We start from the raw sequence: 20,151 nt of genomic DNA, 5'->3' as shown, positions 1-20,151 counted from the left end.
ACTCTATCCCATGATTGCTGACTGGGTGCAGCTCCCCTCACCCTCTTTCCCCACCATTTAGCAAACATCAGTCAGTGGGACTACATCACCCTTACCTGCAGCCGCAGGAGTTGCTTGAAGAGGGCTAACCAGAACCCAAACCTCGATGACCCGTCAAGGAACACAGACATTGTGGGCAGTCCTGGGAGAGCTCTGCCTGCTCCTCTGCCAGGCAGCTCATGTATCTGTTGGTTATCATGGCTGCAAATCAAAGCAGAATTACCATAATTGTTCAGGTTTGGGCTTGTTTTTACTGAGACCTTAAGCTGATGATGGTGGGTTTTATTACACCACACTCTTAACTGTGCTGGCAGTTCAGCCTAATTTCCAAGACCTTGCTCATGGCTGCTCCATTGCAACAGTGTCAACAGCAACTTTCTTCAAAACAAACCCAATTCACCCAGGAACACATCTGAATTCAGCAATACGTCTGTCAATCCAGTGGGCTGTCTTTACTTCTGCCTTCCTTAGGAGACAATCACTGCCTGCTGGGACTTTATGCAGATTGCTAACTTGCTGTGCATACACTGATGCAAAGAAAGAGCTTTGTAATTTAAATAACAGACTTTGGAATTGATGACAGACACAAACATGGTCATTCACCCAGCTGTGGAAAACTGCAACTAAGGCTCCAGCAGGAGGGCGGAGGAAACATATTGCTTTCTTTGAGGACCAGAAACACAGCCTGCAGCCGTAGCTGTCTCACATAGGATGCTACACTTATAATACAGCACAGAGTGATCCCCAAAACAGTGCCCTGGCTGAGCAGAAGAGACTTTTCCGCTTGCTCATCTCACTAGGCCAAGGCTGGGCACAGCCCCAGTGCCACATGGCTGCTGTAGACAATAACAATTACAGCAATTCTATGGAAAACCTTGTAAATACCTTTCCAGGTGAAATCAGCCTCTTTAATCTGCTATGTCCCATTTGTAAGAAAACCTTTTCTTTTTCTTTTTCTTTTTTTTTTTAAGGGTGATAAATGCATTTTCCTTTTGTAGAGAAACAAAGACTCTGACAAGGCCCTTAATCACCAAATCAGTATAAACAACATTACAATACATTAGACTTGGAAATGCTAAACTGTGATTATGCAACAACTAATTAAATTAGTACTGACAGCTTTCAAAGAGTAGGAGAAAAAGGCACAATGTATCCCTTGCTTTCAAGGATGGCACTTCCTAGAAACAGTGAAGACACACAAGCTGCAAGCGCTTTCCATCTGGGAACGAATCCACCCATGAAACACCCACACCTGAAACACAAGCCTCTGCTACAACTTAGGGAAACCATTTTTCAAAATGGAGCTGAGCCTGATCAGCAGTGAGCAGTAAGAAACAAGTTAAAGTCCTCCTTAAAGTGAAATCCAAGGAAGGAAAAGCCTAATCACAGCCTCTGTGCCACTGAGCGGGAGCTACCAGTCTTCTGGCAATAACTTGAGTTTAATTGTTTGGGAAAATGAAAGCCTTCATTTGGCTGAGGAACAGCATAAAAACCATTTATAAACAGCAGTGAGACAAACTATTAATTCACGAGCAGTGTTAATACCCTTTTGAGGGTTTTTAAAATAATTTCAGGTTGCTATGCAGTGCAGGTCCCAACCTGATTCCAGGGACAGCAACAAAGCAAAACATCTGCTGGCTTTGGTAGGACCCGGAGACCCAGAGGGACCCATACAATGCCTGTATGCGGGATGCTGCCCCAGCTCTGTGCCCACCAGTGAACTGTGGGAGCACGGAGCCTGAGCATCCTGACCACCACTGCACATCCATCCCAGCGAACAGCACTGATGGTGGAAGTGGGAACGCCTCCTGACCCCGTCCTTCGTAACACTTGTCAGCTTCTCGAGATGCTGTTTTCTATAAAGGAACTTAATTTACATGTTAATAACGCCAAAAAAAAAAAAAAAAAAAAAAGCATGGTGTGAGAGGAAGAGAAGAGACGTTTGAAATTTATATTTGACATCTTGTCAGAATTGGGAATTTTGAATTGTTTCCAATATGCTCAAAACAAAATCCTCCCATTAAGCTTCCTGCAGGTCTCTAGTTCTCCTCTTTGGGAGGCTCTTGCAAGTGGCTGCATTTTGTTCCCAACAGCCTCAGTGGTTCTGTTTTTCCTTTTCATTGCTGAAGTCCCACCTGTGCCCTCAGGAGCAGAGCTCACCATGGGAGTTCTTTGCCCTGCCAGCAGCTCACACTCAGCCAGCATTCACATGGGAAATGCTCATATCCCTGCTTGTGTTAAGGAAGATGTGCTTTCCTCCTCCTCCCCTGCACTGAGATCACCATGCACAAACACAGCAATGGGCTCTCTGCTGACCCAGCTGCTCTCCTCCTTTCCCAGCACAGATTTGGGATTTTCAGCATGTTCTTGTTTATCACCTTTTGCTTTCAGATACTGAACTCTCACTTCTTTGAAAACTTCAATTCAGTGGTTGTGTGCGGGTGCATTCCCATGATAACTGGGTGAACATATGGAGAGAAGTGGGTGGAACGAGGCCGGGCAGCTATGTGTGCTTATCTGGGAGGAAAGCTGCAGAAGGAGGGAAATGACACTACTAGCATCCTTGCTAATACCCATTCATCACCCAAAAAAACCAAACCCAATAAATTAATAAAATCACTTTCTTCTGCAAACGGCAGCAGCCAAAAAGCTCATCCACAGTGTTGCAGGTCTTTGTGCTTTAAGCTTCCCATCCCACAGCACAGTAAAAGCCAGAAAAGCTTGCAGGAGCAGTATGAAAAATCAGCTTAGGAAACAGCAGAACTGCAGCAGAAAATGACATTTTCTGTATTTTAAATACTTTGTAATATTGGCCAACCTCATCAGCTCAGTGCATGTGCTTACCATGATGTTGCATGGTCAGGACTCAAGTCAAACTTAAGCTTTTTTCTTCTAACTCTGTACTTGGTCACATCATGTCATTACAAAGCAGCCCAGCCTATTCATTTGTGCACGAAAGGACAGCCAGCATGTCCTTCCCCAAAGGGCCCTCCCAGCACAGCCAGCATGAGAGCAGAGGTGACTTGGAAAGCAATAATTAAAAGAAAACTCTCAGGCCCTCTGCAGTCACACATTACAAGAGGTGTAGGTAGAGGTCCCTCCTCCTTCTCCCCCTTCCCAGAGCTCAAGGTTGGGCATTTTGTCATGCAACACATCCTGGACCACGAGCTCTAAGGGTGCTGGAGGTGGTGGCTCAAATCACCTGTCCTCTGCGTGAGGAAATGTGGACCTTTCAGGTTTGTTATGCGCAAAACACTCTAAGCACAGCTGAAGTCAACTTTCTGTCCTTCTAATATATGCCAGATAAACAAACCACTCGTAGAATAACAAAGAAATATCACCAGTGCCAGAAAAAGTCCTGCAGCCAGCAACTCTCTCCTGCATATTTTATCTTATAATCCACTGCGCTAATACTTAACCACCACACCAAGCAGGTGGAAGTTTGAGGGCCATTGAGCACTGTGAATTTTCCCAATGCATCACAATTACCAAAACACCTGTGCTAAATAACTTTGCGCTGAGCCACTGTGAAAATTCACAGAGTGCTCAATAGCCCTTGAAATTTCTCATTTCTAACCAGGGCTGGAGTGGCTGAGCGCTCACACATTGCAGCACAGCACAAAGCAGGTAAGGATGCTGGTTCAGGACCTCATAAAGTCCCCTTTCTCTCTAGCTGGACGTTACGCTGTCCCTGTTATTTTTAGGCCGCTCCTACTTTGTCTCTACAATTACGCTCACTTGGAGCCAGGTGAACTGTTGTGTGAGCAGAGTCCAACCAGCACCTCGCTCCCTTACCTCTTTCCCCCTGCCCAGCACAGCTGCCTGTCTCAGAACCTTTCTTTTCCTTTTCTATTGACAGGACAGGTGTCCAACCAGCGGCACAGAGGCCCCTGGGTTATAGCAGGCTGATCCTGAGCTCAAGGCATCCCTCTCCATACTCCTCATCCCAACTCTCATGGAAACATCGGAGCAGGACCAAGGGCTCAGGACAACCCCAGGACAAGCTTGGGCTTGGGATGCACAGAGTGGGGCACAGCTCAGCAACCAGCCAGGAGCTCTTTAAGCACAGCACAAGACATTAATGACCACATGAGCCCTGTTGCATCCAGCTGGAGAGAAAGCTGAGAGCAGACTGGAGAGGTTTCAGCCAGCAGAAGCAAGAAGAATGAGAGGCTGATAAATAGTGGGGAACCAGAGACATTCAGTCCACTTAGTCCGTCCCCAGGAAGGTGAAGAGGTGACTTGAGAGTGGTCAACAAGTTCCCAACGAGAAACAGGAGTAATAGGATGAGGCTCTTTACTCTGACACAAAGGCATCTTGAGATCCAGTGGTTGGAAACCAAAGGCTTTTCTACAGAGACAAAATTGTTCTTGGTGCAGAACAGCTAAGGCAATTAACAAACCACTGGAACAATTTACCTGAGGATGCAGCAGATTCTCTGTCACTTCAGTGCATTTGACTGGACCTCTGGGGGACATCTGCACTCCACCAGAGCATCTGGGCTTGATGATGGGGGTGTAATACAGGAATGTTGCCTGTGTGTGCTGTTGGGATTTGCTTCTGCATATTCAGTCCAGAACAAGAGTTCCTTCAAAATCACTGATAGCAGCCACTAGATACAAATACAAAGGGGAAGAAAGAACACAGGAGTGAGAAAAACTTGGAAAAAACAATGCATCTCATCAGATGTCTCCGGAGCCTCACAGGGCAGCCCAGCAGCATGCTCAGCCCCTGCTCTCTGCCAGTTTGCTGCTCAGAAAAGAACAGAGCAGAAGAAAACCATCTGCACACAGACGGATGGAGGCTGAGCATGTCCCCTCTGTGTCCCAGCCCCGCTCTTCCCCACAGGGCTATGCAGTACCTACACACCTGCTGGGCTGCGGTTCCCACATGCTGGCTGCTCACTGGCCACATCCAGCTCACCTGTGGGAATGCATCAAGGAAACACTTTGGTCTGAGCCACCAGGTCCACGTCAATAAAAGCGACACTCAAATGCATGAACTGGAAGGCGTCCACTGATGCCCTACCCTCTCCAGGAGTGAGAAACCACTCCAAATATCAGTTTTCTAGTTTTTAATTGGTAACAGAGTTTTATTTGGCTTGTTTCTGAATGATTTCCCCCTCTTCTTTCTGATCTGGAGAGCTTTCAAATCTCACAGTGAGAACTCTCAGGATCACTGTTCTTGAAGACTTTAAAAATCAAACTAAACCCCAAAACAAACAAACACACATACAAAAAAAGCCCATAAAAAATAAAACCAACACAAACAACCCAACATCTGCAAACAGTCATGCAGGAAGACAGCCAAAATCTGATCATGAGCATTAACATTTAACTACTGCTGTATTTCATTGTGTGCCTGCACATCTTGTACAAAGGCAGACACCCTTATGCTCCGTGTCCCCAGAAAGTAAGCAAGTACACATGCTCCATTCATAATTAATGGCCCAGCTTTCCAAAAACACTAACAACTGCATCTGCTTCTGCCTGTAGAGGATTTGGCCCTAAAGGTTTGGCTTCACCAAACTAATGCTCTGCCTGCAAAATAGCCAGCTAGGAGACTCTGGAGCCAGCCTTTGACACCTGGACTCCAGATGCACCCAAACCAGCATCAAACATAACCACAGTCATCCTCTGAAATCAATACTGGCTTTTCCATATATTTCAAAGGTGACACATTTGGACTAAGCCCTCCCTAAGCCTCAAGCAAGCGGAGAGCCTCCAGCACCCCTGCCGAACTGAACTTCTACATTATTTCAAGCCATTCTACCACCCCAGAGGATAGATGGACACAAAGCAGAGCTGTGTCTGCACCAGGCAATCAGCACTTCCACACTCAGCAGGGCAGCAGTGATGTTCTGGGCAGGTAGGTTGCTGCTAAAAGGTATTGAAAACCACCTGTAGATGAGCTGGTTGGATTTATTTACTTGTTCCCCTTCCCATGGAGCGAGATATGCTCTGAGTAGATTTTCTTTGATAGAGAACCAGAGAGAAAGCCTCCCCAAAGCTGCTTTCCTGCTGCCAGAAGACTGCCTCCAGTGAGCTCTTGGCTTTTAAGAGGAGACAAAACTGTTGGCTAGTGCAGACATGACCTGAAAACAACCCTCCATGCCTCTTCCTGATAGCTTTTATTTCTGCTTTTCTCCTCTCAATAAGACCCTCCCCTTTCCTCTCATAAAGGAAGAGAGAAGCCTGGCTGCACCGGGAGGTACAGGGGCTCTCAGCTCCTGGTGTGCTCTACAAGAGCCTTGCAAAGCAACGGGGTAGCCACATCCCATGGCCCAAAAGTTGGTACACAGGATGGCAGCTGCCCTCAGTGGGTTTTAGCTCAGCCAAGGACATTGCTCACCACCATCCATCATGCTCTATCTTCACTACACAAGGTATTATAATTCCTTAATGAGATGGGAAGAAAAAAATGAAAATAAGATATAACTTATATCCTCCTTAGACTAGCTCTCTTTTCCCAACAGCTACCACCCTCTTGGTGCTGAACCTAAAGCAACAAGTTGAGACTGGTCCTGGGACCCAGCTAAACATCGTAAGGTGTATTTTTTTCCATAGCTATTACTACAAGCTTTACTTGACTTTTCCACCCAACCCAAGAAATTATCCTCAGCAGCAGTGACTGTCCATAAGCACATCGATCCTTGCAAAACGTACACTTGTAAGTGACGATTTAGTGAGGAGACCCCTGAAAATACCACACACAACTTTAGAAATAAAACTTCTTTGTCAGGATGCTCCATACAGGTTAAATAGACTTTGACCAAAATAAAAATACACCTTTATACCCTTCCTCTGCTTTTACCTCTATGTTGTCTGTCTCACATTTCATATGGTTCTTCCTTCATTTGCAGTGACCTGTGAAAACCTCTAAAGGGATGACATGGAGGGAACAAAGCTGGATAAAATCCTAGAGTATTTGCCAAACTGACAAAAAATATAGAAGAGAAAACATCAAGCCCAGCCAAGTCAAATATCAATCTAGTTTTGTGTGCCTTGTTTCATTAAGTTTACTTTATGATTCATTTGTAACAAACTGTGGTGGATAATGAGTACTCACATCACAAACCTCTGTGTGCTTAAGAAATCCCTCTCTCTACACAGAGAAGGACTGGATAAAAACAACAGAGCCCTCTCATTTGAAAAATCCCTTGGTGGTCTAAGCACGAGTGGAGATCTCTTAAGCAGCATTGAACAGAGAGCTCCAACAATGAAGCACTCACATCACCACTGAAGTATTCAAACCCTGTGGAGACATCCCAGCCCATTCCATTCAAGCCTGCCAAGTTGCCCTGTAAGCACATCTCTAGCATGTCGTGGTTTTTGGGCAGCTGCCTCCCGGGCAGATAGCCCAGGAGATACCCACAGGCAGGCATGTTGCGCACAGCCAACAGCTCTCCCCGAGGACACTGCCAACCCTAGCATACAAGTCAAAGGACAGCAGAAGTCTGAAGTTGCAGAAGGCTGAACGCCTGACCCATTGGTCTTGGTGGCAGTCCATCAATGCAGGATCAGGTCCAGCCCTACCAGAGTCTATCCAGGCCCTGTTCCACCACAGCTGGAGATCTCTAAGCACAAGGCATCCCATGTGGCAAGCTGCTCACGTTTCAAACTGGATGTGACAGGTGGACAAACAGGAAGGGAAAGCATACAGTAAGCGAAAACACTTTAAAACAAAATGAGATTTGTAGACAAGTTCATTTCTCATGCAAAAGTTGGCCCTTTATACAGAAAAATTCCCACTTCTCTCTGGTTTACTTCATTTTCTTTATACTTCACTTATAAGTGGTCCTACAACTAATCAGATCACTGCAAAGACATTAGGCTTTGTCAAATTCGTCAAAACTTGTGCTATTCCCAGGCTGGGCCTGCCATTTGCCTTCTTCAGCCAGGACCACAGGAAAGCAATTGCACCTCCACTCCTGCCAACCTGCAGGAGCTGCTCGGTTATCAATAACTGCAGCGCTGAAGAGAGCATCTCCCATGCGACAGGCAGCTAGAAACGAGCTGATCCAGCAGGAAAAAAGCACGAAGGACTGAACTGCAGGCAAGCTGCAGGTGTTCAGATAATTACAAGAGTTTGGCAAACTGTGGGAACAGCGCACGCTCCTAAAACGACAGTACAGGCTTTAATACTTTCATTGCACATCTGTGCATCAGTGTCTCACTCCCCCCTGCCTCAGCATTTTGAATGTACAGTGGAGCTGTGCAAAGCCTTTGGGTGAAGATCCAAACACTCAGCAAAGTGATAAATGGCATGACAGCCCCCTCTGCCCCAGCACGGTCCCCACTGGGCACCTTCAGCTCTTTTTGTTCCGTAGGAGATAGAGCATAGCACACATTTTGTGCCATTTGCAAGTTAGCCCTGAGGGAATAAGCAGCCAAGAGGAAAGGTTTCAGCTTCCTCTGATGCTCCCCCTTCCATTTATTCCTTTATTTTCCCATTGTATTTTCTAATAGTTTCCAATTTTGTGAGAACTTCAGTGTAAGGATAGATTCTCTTCCACTGCAAGAGCACAGCAGTACAGCGACATTTATCATCACCTGTATTTCCCCATCTCTGCTGAAGCAGAATTCTCCTGTGCAAGGCAAAGCCATGCAGGTTTACCAGCTTTTACTTTTCTGTGCATCCTGTTAACACGTTACAGTTTCCCGCTCATTAATCCTGCAAAGGAGCATTTACAACGTATTTAAAACACTTTTCCTCCTTTACTAGCTCCCTGTGGTGCCGTCCAGTTCCTGATCTGAAGAGCAATCAATAAATAAGCCCTGCTGTCCACCGGGGTTCCTGGCTGCCCAATTAGAACAGCAACCCTCCACATGCTGTTTTATTGTACGCGGCAGCAGTTGACTTTGGCACAGCTCTCAGTGCCTAACGCTGGTTTTACATGTTTGTATTTGAGCAACAAAGCCTGGGAAGTCAGCAGGGCTGTTCTCTGCCAAGCTACATACAAATTCACCGGAGTTTCCATCGCACAGTGCTTTCGCCAACCGGTTGTGTGGGGGTTGATGGCAATGTCATCATTTTAATTGCTTGAAACAGCGAATGGGCGGATTTCTGGCTTGTCAAGGACATTGTATGGGGAAAAAAAAAAAAAAGACATTATTAATCTCTCCAAAGCCTAGCTGATGAGCAGGACCTTAAAGCAGCTGAGCAGTGAATAAAGTGTTCTCGGTGAGCGGGCAGCATGCCACGGCGAGGGGCAGAAACCAGCCTGGAAAATCAGTAATGTTAAAGTGCTGCTCCGCCTCATGCAATCTTCAGAAAAAAGGATATATTTTCTCAGGATACTACAAATTCACTTTGTGGACTGGCAACATAAGCTTCTGCCAATGCCAGGCCTCAGTGCCTGGCCTGCAGGAGGCAAGCAGGGAGGAGGGCTGCTTGGCCAGGCCTGCATCAGGCCTCAGAGGCCATGGGGGAAGCAATGACCCCACAGATGGCCTCTGTCTGCCTCTCTCACTATAAGGACTCATGCAGTGTGGAGTTCACCCAACAGATGTGCTGGCAGAGGAAGAAGGAGGAAGCCCTGAGGGACAGCAGTGCTCCTGCTGTGTCTGGGTTTGCCCACACCTCAGTATTTTTTCTGACACATCAGTCTCACAAACCGGTCACTTCTTGAACTTAAAATCTGACACAACCTGATCATAACTGCTGCTGTCAGCCAAAGAGAAATCTTTTGCAGGAAAGAAAAGGGGCAGCTGCAGGGAGGGGCAGCTGCCTTCCTCAGGTGGCATTTTAAACAGGGAGGATTTGTAGGCCTTTTCCTCATTCTCTCCATACTCTGTGGCAGTGTTTTGCTGTATTTTCACATGAGACAAGGCTGATCTCCTGGCCAAACACCAATGCTAGGGCGCGACATCCCTGTGGACATTGCAGAGTTCTTTGCCAGGGCCCTTTCACACCTCCCTGGGAAGCAGCTGGTGCCACCCACACCCCAGAAAGGCTCCCAGAGGGGATGAATCGCTGGTTTGATTAAGTGTGGCAATACCTACCATGTTGGACCACAGCAGACATGCATTCTGGATGCAGAAGATGCATAGCAAAGGTTAGGCATGGAGTTTGGGCTACATCACAGCAGAGGTTTGCAGGGTGTGGTCGGCTTGCGTCTTACTGTCTCGATTAGCGGTGGGGCAAGAGAGGTTCCCAAGATTAGTAATGAGGTACAGGCCCTAGGTCAGATTGCCCCAGCACCACCCCACCCCTGCTGCTGCCAGCAAAAGTTGGAAAAGTAAGCAGAGCTTACACTTGCAGGCTTGCATCTCCCCAGCATCACTACCATGAGGTTGGGTTGAGTCCAGAACCCCCAAACCCCGTGTCCCAAACTCCCCTCTGTGTTGCTGCAGCACCTGAAAATCTCACAGCACCTGAGCTTGGTAGCGAGGCAAAGGGGCTAGCCCTGATACTATACAAGGGAATAATTAAATGCCAAAGTGCTGTGCTGGGAAAGGCTTGGAGTACTGGATTCCTAGCATCTCCCCCATCCCACGCTAAGCCAAAGCTCCATCCCACTGAATCTTTACTGAACTGAGCCCTAAATAAATCAGTCATTCTCCAGTGTGCCCCAGCGCGCTATCTGTCACTGCCCACTGAGCTGCCATTTCCATTTCCTCTGGTCTCTCCCTCATAGGCTCTTATTGACATTTAACAGTGATCGGTGCAGACAGAGCCACTGCAGGTGGGTGCCTCAGGCAGCCCCAGATCCCTACAGGCAGCACCCCACAATGCTGCATTCCATCAGGAGCCCACGGCTGCAGGACTGCATGCTGTGCTAATGACCACAACAAATCACTGATGACGCTCGGCTGGTTTTCACCAAGCTGCTCTAATGCTCCTTGGTGAATCAAGAGGCAGTATTACCAGCTACAGGGAAATATCAGTCATCTCTAGTCTGCAAATGCCAACCAAACCCCCTTTACCCCGTCCCCTGCCTGCAGTGCAGCTATGAAAGGCAAGATTACTCTGCTCTGCTGGGACCTGTGCTGAACTGAGAAGGGCAAGAGAAAGAAGAGTGCTGGGATACAGAGAACTCTCTGTAAAAACCAAGTCACCCTGTAGGACCACTTCATCCACTACCCACAGGGTGCAGGCAACCAGTACAGAAAATTAAGCCACACATATGGAAATGATGGCATTTTCTCACCTCCCCATAGATGAATTTTAATGCAAGTTATCAATACAGAGACCTCAAATAGTCAGTCCTGGAGTTCATTCTGAGTCTGAGTATTTCCAAGGCAGAGAGGAAAGCACAGCCTTTCACCAGAGAGAGAGGAATACTTGGCCAAACTCCCAGTATATCACTGGACACAGCAAGGAACAACCCAGAGAGAGATGTTTCGTGGCCTTTTTTCTAATGAGGTCAAGCATCATGGTATTTTAGCTGGATTAAGGATCTGCAATCACATGCCTGGGCTTTGGTTTTCATCAGCTGCTGTCTGCTCCGCAGGGCTTGAAGCCAAATCGATCATTGCCATACAGGAGCTTCACCTCTTGTGCAATTAGCTCAGAATTTCTGGAACTGTATGGATGGCCTTATCAGCAGGGGGTCTTTACACAAAGCATTCACCAGACCTGGGCTCTGATGGCCCCACCACTTTGGGATACCCAGGGACTTGGTCCTGGCAGCCTCCATCAAGATTTCAATGGCAGCTGCTGAGGAAACAACATGGAAATCTCCCCCAGAATGAGCTGCCATCCTGTGAAGGCAGATGGTTCCTCATCTCCCTGCCCTCTTGAAGGTTTCCACCCCACGGGGAGCCCAGGTGAAGCACGAGGGAAACACAAAGCCCCAGTACACAAGAGGGACAGAAGATCAGGACACGGAGCTTCAGTCCAAGGTGGGAAATGGGATCATCAGAAGAGGGATTTAAAAGAGGCAAACTGCAAACACCCAGGAGTAATTTAAGCTCCCATTTGTCTGAGAGGGCAGCGACTGCATCTAAAAATCCTTGGGAGAAGCAAACTGGGGAAGGACATAGAAAAATTTGCTGATGAAAAGGGCATACCACAGACAAGGTGTGAACCTGCACACCATAGACAGACCCATGCAGTCCCAAAGGCAGCTCTCATCTTCTTGCCTCAGCCCCACTCCCCCTTCAGAGTGTGTATCACAGGACTGTGAAATGCAGTGCTCCGTGTAAAGTTTTAAGAGTTGAAAACAAAACAGCTTTCAATGAGGAATGCTGCTTTAAAGGTAATAGATGACTCAAAGGATGACACATCCTTAAAGCCTGCTGAGGAACTCCAAGGGGAACCCTGACCAAGGAACTCGCCGCATACTGAAGTGTGCCGAGCTGCTCTCGTATAGCATCGCCTGTGCAAAACATGTTCCACATCACAGGGTAACCTTAAGGGAAATAGCTTTGAACATCCAGAATTAGACATTGCTATTAGACATTACAAGAGGAGAGATGCTGGCTTTTAGTGTTGCTTCCATCCTGGGACTGGTTTGTACAGGGAGGAAGGAATGTCATTTTTGTTTGCATTACTCACCAGGAGAGAAGATGTCAGTGCTATCCACTGATAGCAGATGTCTTCCTCTCAAGTGTGTGTGTCAGCCTTCACTGAATACCAGACAAAACTTCAGACAACGCATAGGAAGCATCTGGCCAGTTGCTGCCTGTTAGCTCTCTAGGCTGCAAGATCTTGATCAAGTTCATTTTCATAGTTAAAAACATGTAAAAAATACATTTTATATATATTTTCTACATAGTTAAAAATACATTTTCACATTAAAAATAAGAATTTGAGTGCAACATATGATTTCTGATTGCAGTGGTCAACTGACTCTACATATCTATCAGGAAACTCCCTATCTGTACATCTTGGTCTCATGCAGGATAAGCTCTGCAGCAGCTATCTTACTGGAAACAGAAGAACGCAGAACTTCACTCCAAGAAATAAATCCATGTTTGTTCCATAAAAATGGAATAATGGAACAATTTTTAATTGCAGCACAGTTTTAAACGTATGACCTGCTGACAGACAACGCTGCGGTCACTGACCAGTGTTCTTCCTCATAAACACCCATGTAAGAAAGAAGCCTGAAACAAAGGTACTGACTGATCCAAAATTGAAGTGTAGCCATTCATCTACATATCACACTGAAGACAAAAGTTGTGTCTTATTTGACAGTGTCAGAAAAAGAAATAAGGCAAAAAAAGGAAAAAGCCTTACAAACATGTCAATTTATCAGACTGCCCAGGAATAAAATCTTGTCATATATCTTTCACGCACTGCATACAGGCTTCACAGTTCTGCAGCCTCTTCCTCCCTTCCTCAGTTCTCCAAGCTGTTTGCAAACATGAATGAATAAAACCCCCCGCCTCCCAGGAAGCAGGTGATTTGTTTTTATTAATACAGAAATGAAAGAGGAAATTAATTAAGGAACAGAAAGAGCAAGAAGCCCAAGATCACACAGCAAGAGCACTTTAATCGCTATATTCTGGCCACTTAAGAGTAGCACTTACATGTTAATGCCTTCCTGCTCTCCAGCAAGCTCTTGTGATGAACCGCGCTTCCCAGACTCCTCCGGTCCCAGCTAGCTCCGTGGCTTGGTTCCCCTTCAGGGACGTGGAGTTTTTCCTTCACATTCACACCATCGCACCTCTGCCCCTATGTTTAATTATTATTTATGTTGAATATAAATAGCAAAGGAGATGATCCTAAGACGAATAATGAAAAAGCAACAAGAGGCAAGAAATCTGCTCGCGTCAGCTGGTATCCTACCTGCTTTGTATTAGACACATCTCAGCACTGGGTCTCAGCATACCAGAGGAGGAAGGGTGAGTTTTAGGGCCACTGCACAATATGAACTTCCCCAGTGTATCACAGTTACCGAATCTCCTATGCCAAATAAATTTGTGCTGATCCACAGTGGAAATTCACTATGCTCAACAGCCCTTGAAATTTCTAATTTGTATGTTCCCACAGAGGAGTGGTGCACTGGGTGAATTTCTGTCCTGTGCTGCAAGTTGGACATGGGATCAGGCAGTCTCTGGAGCCTGACTGCAATCCCTGAAATTTGCGGCACTATTTTAATTATTAAGCAAGGCATAGCTATCTCCTTCTCCATTTGCATCTAGCACTTTTAATGACAAGAAAATACATCCTTTTTAAATGCTAACCTAGTAAGTGGTATTAGGAAAAGTGAGAGCTATTACACGTGCAAATTTCAGAGCAATTAGTCACAGAGGCAGGAGCACAGACACAAGGTTAGCTCTCAAGTCTCTCCTCCCTTCTGCTGCCCTGCTGCAGCCAGCAGTTTGGCACAGACCCAATTGGTGAAGGCAATGCTCATGTGCTGGATGGGTTCCCAGCACCCACCATCCCACCAGCAAGCGCATTGTCTGTGGCTGGCATCTCTTGAACTCTGCAAGACTCTGAACCAGGCCACCAGGATGGACTCAGAACATTTTTAGATATAAAGAAACAATTTCTTCTCAGAAAGAGTGGTGAGGCATTGGAAGACTGCCCAGGGAAGTGCTGGAGTTACCATCCCTGGATGTCTTAAAGGAAAGGGCAGACGTAGTAACTGGGGACATGCTTTAGTAAGTAATATTGGTGGCACGTTGACGGTAGGACTAGATGATCTTAGAGGTCTTTTCCAATCTTTATGATTCTATGATAAGTATTCTTCCTCTTTTTACCTGCAACCAACACAATCCCACTGATGAAAAATATCCCCTATGGATAAAATACTAAGTGTATGTAGAAAACGAACACTAACAGCTAAATCCTGTTCAAGTGAAGATTTCTTCCCCTGATAGTGCTATTCTAGATACATCACCGCATATTTGCAGTGGAAGATGAAAATACTTCTGGCATTAAAGATAGTGACATTCTTAATTTACCTCATATGTAGGAAGGTGTGTGTGGGAGTAGTGTGAGCAACTCTCAAGAATATGTTCTATGTAGTTTAATAAAGAAGAGTACACATTTCCCCTAGGATTATTATTATTTTTAATAAACCTCAAAATTGTAATAGAAGATTCTTTGCAAGAATTGAGAAAAAAATAAACTAAGGGAAAGAAATCTCATTCTGTGTTCCATTTTGTAGGGTTTTTGAGTAGTGTATATATAGAGAGATTAAATTATGAAAAAATGGAATCCAAATTATTCTTTTGTAATACTCATGAGCACTTACTCAAGTCTGCTCCCTGATCTGAATAGCTTCAGATTTTGAATTATTCCCAGTTTCCAACAAGTCTGTGCCTACAGTGGCATCGTGATGGTGAAACCTTGTGATAGCAGAGCCTCCAGGATGTGCCTTTGCTCCTCGGAGGGCATCCACACCAGACCCCCAAAAGAAGCAAGTTCTCCCATGGGTCAAGGGCTACCATTTGATACAAATTTCCCAAGCCGCCTGTGCCAAATGCTCTTCCCTGTCCATGCTATGCCCCGCCATGCAGCCACATCAGCTGCCCCACACAGTCGGGACAACAACCTTGAACAGCCTTCCCTGAGGCAAATTGCAGGGAAAAAGCACCAAGGGTACAGATGGTCCAGATATGCACTGGGACACAAGAGCTACAATCTATTTTCCTCTGTTGACAATACATTAGCAAATCTATTTTTCTTGCTCATAGATGTTCACATAAGTCCTAAAGATAGTCTGTTATTGTCAACACAAAATGCAACTCCCTTCCCTAAAAATAACAGGAATGCAGGCAGGCAATAGAGAGTTTGTTTTTCCCTAGTAATGCAATTTTTCATTATTGCCATGGATTAAAATTAAATTGCTAACATAAGGACAAGCAGATGAATCCATGGTTATGATAGCATAGAAAACTGTCAATAGAATGCTTGTACCCTGTATGCTCCTTCAGTATTTAAAGATTTTTATCTCCAGAATAATATAAACTGAAACATTGTGAGGCTCGCACACTATTAAACGAAGCAAGACTGCTTCTCTTGGTTCCCTTCTGCGTGCTGACTTCAGACAGGCAGCATGTAATGTTCTGAAAGGAAGTTTCAAGACTGCTTTCTGGGATTGCCCGCACAGGGAGCCAGCATGATTATTGTTCAAACAGAGAACAGGGCTGTGTTCTTGTGCCTGCAAACCCAGCGGCAGCATTGGCAAAATACTGATAAAAATGCAAGAATTGTTTACCAACTCTAATCAAAATAAGCCCATTCCAAACTCTGGCTCGCAACATCTTTGCAGCAGTGGCAATGTCAATTTTTGGTGACAGGAAAAAAAAAAAAAAGCAACTCAAGCTTTAACATATTTAGCAATATAATGCCAATTTAGGAGGTCAAAGGAATTGCGTAATTTCTAATTCCATGCAAGAATGTAAAGGTAATTGAGAAACAAACCACTGTTTCAGAATGGGAAAAATTCATGCATTCTTTCAAGACACTTTATGAAGATAACCTTTGCTCTGAAAATACCTTTTCTCTTCCCATGGCGGCAGGATGCTGAGATTGCAGTGAAACTGCTGAATTCATCTGAATCCCACTGCCCCACACCTTCCCCTAGGCCACGAGCTGGTGCTGACCACTCTGACTCCACCCTGGAAAAGGTCCTTTACAAATCCCACTTCTGCTTGTGTCAGCATCTTCCTCAGTTTTCCTTCAGAGATGGTGAAGAGTCAATTTGCAAAATACGTATTTTCACACTTGCTCTGAAGTAGTTTCACCACTAAGCCCTATATAATACATGGGAACAGTGATTGACAGAAGAAGGTTACAGCGACAACCACTTTGAACTAGCTGATGGAGAAGCGCTTTTGATGGAAATGACATGTGCCAATAATTTCCTTTCTTCTTAGGCACCACTTTCTGGGGGATTATTCCCTGCACTCCGCAGAGATACGCTTTCCTCATGGGACTGCTGGCCAGTATGGGCACTCAGCAGTCCCTGAGAGAGAACTACCACGAGAGCAGGATTAAAGCCTGTGAAGCTGCATGAAATCAGCTTCTCAAGTCTCTGAACTCAGCGCAGAGCCTGTATCGCACGCACCGCAAACAGCCCTGCTAGCCCTTAGGCTCTCTCAGGAGATCAGAAAGGAAACCAAGGCTTTGTTCTAGCAAAGGCATCAAGGGCTTCAGAAGTCACAATACCAAAGAGCTCTGCAGGCACGGGCCAGAGTGCAGCATTTTGTTATCTGGTCTCACCTTGTTGGAAACACGCTGTTGGCTTCTAAGGAAAAAGGACAGGGATTAGGTTTATTTCCGTAGACTCACTTCTTGATTTCTTTACTTTCTGGTCAACGGTTGAGGCTCATACTTTTATATATTCCCACCTGAAAAACACTAATCTAAATCATATGGACAAAAATAACACTCCTAGTTGGAATCTCAGGGGCACATGAAATGAAGAAATAATTCTGGGCAATTTCTGCTCTTTCTGAAATGAAAAAAGTAAGCAGAAGTATCAAAGTGACATCTCCATCAATTTAGAATTAAGGAATCGACTTTTCTTGTCTCAAGTCAGAAAACTGCAAAAAAAAAATTCTGACAACCTCTGTTTAGAAAACTGCCAAAGGGAAAGCTTCATTCCTCAGCACAGTCTTTTAATGTATAAGAAACAGTATATTATACAAACTAATACGCCTGCTGAGTTGTGCTCTATTTTACATTATTCATGCCTCACCTTTCTTTTCTCTTCTTTCACTAATTGAGCTCCTGTGTTCGTTATTTGTACAACAGTGTCCCAGGGGATCCTGTTGTTCTCTTCATAAAAATATAACTTAAGTGAGCCCATAAAACAATTATATCTTTGTATTAACTTGTATTAATAGATGTGCTGTAACTGCATAGCTGGATCATTTAAATATACTGGAGAAGATGTGGAGTACATAAGAAAGCTTATGCACTGTTTACATAGTGTTCCCACGTATTTTGCCAATATTTGCATTATTCCAAGTTCTGAGACATACTAAACAAAAACAAATTTGAGCACAAAGGCAAGCCTCTAGAGCATACACACAATAGGGAAATACAAGTGTTGTTTACCACAAATAATGTGATGGAGATCTTGATAAGAAGCCTCTTTCCTATAGGATTCGTGTGTTCCTGAGAGGAGCCACCCATCAGGATGCGGGGCTCCCTGCAGGAGAGCCAGAGTGCTGATGCTCTCCAATTACACTTGAGAAGCCTCCATCATCTGCCACAAGCAGCTATGTGGAAGCTCAGCCATATCATGCAAGTCCTGACAAGTGAAGGAAACAGCATAGAAGTATTTGCGTGAGCTGGAATTTATTGTCTCAGGACTTTACATCCTGACTACAATTAACCATGTGTTTATCCTAATTTTTATACTTCACCTCCTCGCCCAATGTTTACAAGAGCTCTAGCCCTCAATCCTCAGCCCAGCAGGCTCCTGCTCCCTCCCGCAGGTGGGCTTCTAGAATGGAATCACAGTATCATTCAGGTGGGAAAATACCTCTAAGATCACCCAGTCCAACCACTGACCTACCCCCACCGTGCCCACTGATCACATCCCTCAGTGCCACATCTCCACAGTTCTTGACCACCTCCAGGGACAGTGACTCCACCATTCCCTGGGCAGCCTGTGCCAATACCTCCTGCTGCACAGCAAAGCACCACCAGGTGCAAAGGGGCCCTCAGAGGGCTGCTCTCCACGTGCCACCAGAAGGCACACAGGTGCCCTGCTCATTCCAGTTCCCTCTGTGCCCACCTTAATCTGATGCTTTGCTAGCAAATGAAGGCAAAGAAATGTGATCACAGTGACACACTACAGGGTTTCACCATGCAAAGTACACTGCTTACAGCTGCTACCACTTGATTTTAAACTAACAAACTGAGATGCAGCATCTTCTCAAGCAAATAGTCAGAAAACACCTTTATGCTAATTCTCCACCTTGGCAGATCCACAGGGAATTCACTGTGGTTTTCTGCAGGGACTGCAAGCGGGTCGCAGACCCACACTGTGCCACAGCAGAGCTGGCCCAGCCTAGGCTGCTCCTGAGCCACGTGTCCCCCAGACATCCCCTGTAGGACACACTCCTGCAGCACGTTCCTTGGGCTGCACCCACTGTAAATGAGCACTTTGGTTCATAAGTAGCTCTTTACGTATTTTCGCACCTGACCTGCATGTGAAGCTATTTTATATCTGCCATTGTAAGGAAAGGAATATACATAATATATATATATATACACACACACACATACATGCACGCTGTCTTGTTTTTTCTAATGTCTGTCAGATCACTACATTATAACAGAGAGGCTATTACAGGCAGGTTTAGTTAGCTGTGCATCATTTCACACCTTCATTACACTCTTTACCAGGAAAATGGATTGCTTTTGAGCCTCTCTCCATTCTCATTAAACTTCCACTCTTGTGAGGTGTCAGAATTGTAAAATGCCTAATATGGCCAGCTAATTATAACACCGCTCCCTGCTTTAGCCTCTTCAATTACATGTATTTCCACTGGCTGAAGCAGCCAAGCTCCCACTTTGGGTTACTCAGACCAAAACTAACAAGGAGAACGGGGGTGTGCAGCAGACAGAGGACAACATGCCCACACAGGACCTGGGAGAAAATGAGAAAGATCCCAGCTGCAGGACACACCATTTCTCAGGACATGGAATGGGTAGTCCATGCTTAGGCAAGGCTGGAAGATGGAGGTGCCATATTGCTTTCAACCTCCGCACGTAACACTGGTAGCTGGAAGTCAAGCACTAGAAAACTCACTAAGGAAGCCCTCCTTGGAGCTGCTTCGAGTAATAGCAGTACTTATCAGAACAAGAACTGGCAGAAATTAGCCTAAAATCACACAAAAGACACATGATTTCTGCTTTGAGACACAAGTTATCTGATAGCTATAAGTTAATTCTCTCCTTGAGCAACACTGCATTCTTGCACGTATGGTAAGACCTGTGCAAACATCTGGTGGTGGCAGCTCCCGGAAGAACACTGGAAGTCTCCTTCTAGTTTGACTGGGCCATTTCTCCCACCTTCTGCAGCCATGAAAAGCAAAGAGGAAACCAGGCCAGAAGTCTACAACCCTCACAGAGAACCAGCTGCTCCCACATCCCTCAAACAGTACAGTATCATGCAGCCAACATGAAGCTTACTAGCACAGATATTCTGGCAACGAAGAAGCCTGATGGTTCTTCAACCGTGGCTCTAT

The 20,151-nt window shown here is 45.5% G+C and overlaps 1 protein-coding gene and 1 long non-coding RNA gene across 21 annotated transcripts in view; one reads left to right on the top strand and one right to left on the bottom strand.

Annotated features, from left to right (window-relative positions):
- The window catches only part of FHIT (fragile histidine triad), a 542,632-nt gene extending 535,792 nt beyond the window's left edge, over window positions 1–6,840 (top strand). For both annotated transcript variants that reach the window (XR_002442349.1, XR_002442348.1), the window contains one exon: window positions 3,899–6,840. The gene's annotated coding sequence lies outside the window, so the exon portion shown is untranslated. The remainder of the gene's footprint in view (window positions 1–3,898) is intronic.
- LOC110404622 overlaps window positions 1–20,151 on the bottom strand; it is a 227,154-nt gene that overhangs the window by 24,080 nt on the left and 182,923 nt on the right. For 15 of the 19 annotated variants that reach the window (XR_002442359.1, XR_002442371.1, XR_002442363.1 and 12 more), the window contains 3 exons: window positions 10,045–13,663; window positions 4,459–4,963; window positions 96–240 (listed from right to left, as the gene is read on the bottom strand). This is a non-coding gene — a long non-coding RNA (uncharacterized LOC110404622). The remainder of the gene's footprint in view (window positions 1–95; window positions 241–4,458; window positions 4,964–10,044; window positions 13,664–20,151) is intronic. The other 4 variants (XR_002442367.1, XR_002442362.1, XR_002442369.1 and 1 more) reach the window with 4 other exon arrangements.

Source organism: Numida meleagris, chromosome 11 (genome assembly GCF_002078875.1).
Source record: "Numida meleagris isolate 19003 breed g44 Domestic line chromosome 11, NumMel1.0, whole genome shotgun sequence".
NCBI classification, from domain to species: Eukaryota; Metazoa; Chordata; class Aves; order Galliformes; family Numididae; genus Numida; species Numida meleagris.
The sequence above is the reverse complement of the archived record's forward strand: the minus strand, read 5'-3'. Positions and strand labels throughout refer to the sequence as shown.